Genomic DNA, 2,658 nt, shown 5'->3' on the forward strand with positions numbered 1-2,658 from the left:
AAGGGAACACTTATACACGGTTAGTGGAAATGTAAATTAGCCCAGCTACTGTGGAAAGCAGTTTGGAGATTTCTCAAAAAATGAAAACAGAACTACCATTCGACCCATCAATCCCATTACTCAGTATATGCTCAAAGGAATATACATTGTTCTACCATAAAGACACATGCATGTGTATGTTCATTGCAGCACTATTCACGGTAGCAAAGATAAGGAATCAACTTAGATGCCTATTAAGAGCAGACTGAATAAAGAAAATGTGGTGCATGTACACCATGGAATACTATGAAGCCATAAAAAGAATGAGATTATGTTCTTTGCGGCTACATGGATGGAGCTGGAAGCCATTATTCTAAGCGGATTAACACAGGAACGGAACAGGAAACAAAATACCATAAGTTCTCACTTATAAGTGGAAGCTAAGCATTGAGTACACATGGACACAAAGGTGAGAACAATATACACCAACGCCTACTTGAGGGTGGAGGGTGGGGATCAAAAAACTACCTGTGGGATACTACACTTATTACCTGGGTGATGAAATAATCTGTACACCAAACTGCCGTGACGTGCAATTTATCCATTTAACAAACCTGTACATGAACTCTCTGAACATAAAATAGAATTTGGAGAGAAAAAGTAAATAAAAATAAATAAATAAATAATAAATAATGTATGAGACTTAGCTGAATGCTATAATATTTTATAACAAATGAAATATATATTCTTTGAGCAATGCAGAAATAAAGTTTTTGTTTAATTGTACATCAAACAATTTATAAAGTGATTCCTGTGAAAGATAAGGCTACAAAATATCTTGCTTTTGCCGAGAGGTCACTGAAAAACTACTAAGATAACTGGCAAAAAGAGCAAGGTTCTTGAATTAAGAAAATGGAAAGATAACTCCGGTATGCTAAGTGAATGATGTTGGCTAGTGCTTCCTCTAGGTTCCCAGGAATACCTGATGAAGCAGATAATATTTGCCCATTTTCCATGTGCGGACTGGGACTCACAGAAACTAGATGGTGAACAGCTATCAATAGCTGGTCCCTTGGAGTCAGACGTGGGTGCAGCTCAGCTGTGCCACTTTCCTTGGTGGTCACGTTGGTTCATTCTTGTGCCTATTGTGCAGCCATGGGCTGCAAATCTAGAATTAGAGCCGAGGTCTTGGCAGCTGCAGATGTTCTTTTTATTACTCCTTGATCCTCCTGCAGAGAGTCTGACACAGAAACAGGAGAATTAGTATATGTACTTCAGCATTTAACCGGGATCCAACATCAACTTGTAGCTGCTTTCCCAATAGTTCATGCAAACGGAAGGCTTCTAAACATGTCATGTCTCTGTTGGGTCAAATAAAGTGGCTCCATTCTGAAATTTTCCTTAATAACCATATTTTAATGTATATTTTCTGATATTTTCCTTAACATTACTTATAATATTAATGACTCTTGACTGAGTATCTTGAGCTAGGCACTGGGCTGGGCATTTTGCACTGAAGTCTACAGTCTTTCAGAAAACCCTAGAGGTGTGCATGCACTACATGGCCCCAAGCCCAAGTTGAGGGAGAGAAGAGCACTAGTTTTATGTGGCACTTCTAGGAAGAGATGAAGCTGAGTTTTGCACTCTTGCCTGTAAACAATAAACCTCAACAATGTTTTGGGTTTATTGCATAGTGAATGATAATTATTATCACCTTTAGGATTTCTGGTGTGGTTCCTGGCATGTCAGTCATAATGAAAAGCAACAACATGGATGGCCTTCCAGACAATGTACTCTGAATGCACAATTTTAACTGGTTCAATACATACATATATATATTAAGCAATGCAGAAATAAAGTTTTTGTTTAATTATGCATTGAATAATTTATGAGGTGATTTCTGCAAAATATAGGGCCACAAAATGTATTGCTTTTGCCGAGACAGCATTGAAAATCTACTAGAATAATTAGCAGGAAAAGTGAGGTCCTTGAATTGAGAAGATGGGAAGATAGGGAACATTTCTTCATGGCTGAAAGTGTCATTTTGCCTGGCTGGAAAAGATGAGAACCATGATTAAGGGGTATGTCAACCAAGAGATAACATTTTAGTCCATTCTGTGCTGCCATAACAGAATACCACAGACTGGATAATTGAAAATGAACAGAAATTTATTTCAGTCATGGTTCTGGAGTCTGGGAAGTCCAAAATCAAGGGGCTGCATCTTGTGAGGGCCTTCTTGCTGTCTCCTCACATGGGGAAGGCATCACATGGTGAGAGAGAACAAGAGATCAGACTCACAACCTCAAAGCCTTTTATAATCCATTCATGAGAGTGGGGTCCTCATCACCTAAACATCTCCCAAAAGACTCCACCTCCCAACACTGTTGCATTAAGAATTAAGTTTCCAACACATGCTTTTTAGCAGACACATTCAAACCATAGCAGATACTCATAACAAACTTTTTAAACCTATATTTGTGTATTCCATTAGGCAAATATAGGTTTTATATATATATTTATATTACATATGATATTCATATTTAATAAGTAAATATATTATACAAAATATATATAGGTCATATATGATATTTATATTATATATTTATATAAATTTATATATTATATGTAAATATATATTTATGTAAAAATTTATATACATATTTTATATATAAATATAT

The 2,658-nt window shown here is 36.2% G+C and overlaps 1 long non-coding RNA gene across 1 annotated transcript in view; it reads right to left on the reverse strand.

Moving 5' to 3' along the window:
* Positions 1–724: 724 nt before the first annotated feature.
* Positions 725–2,658, reverse strand: part of LOC116811500 (uncharacterized) — a 13,101-nt gene continuing 11,167 nt past the window's right edge. The window contains exon 3 of the long non-coding RNA XR_004370480.1: positions 725–1,219. This is a non-coding gene — a long non-coding RNA (uncharacterized LOC116811500). The remainder of the gene's footprint in view (positions 1,220–2,658) is intronic.

This window comes from Hylobates moloch, unplaced genomic scaffold (genome assembly GCF_009828535.3).
Source record: "Hylobates moloch isolate HMO894 unplaced genomic scaffold, HMol_V3 SCAFFOLD_7, whole genome shotgun sequence".
Taxonomy (NCBI): domain Eukaryota; kingdom Metazoa; phylum Chordata; class Mammalia; order Primates; family Hylobatidae; genus Hylobates; species Hylobates moloch.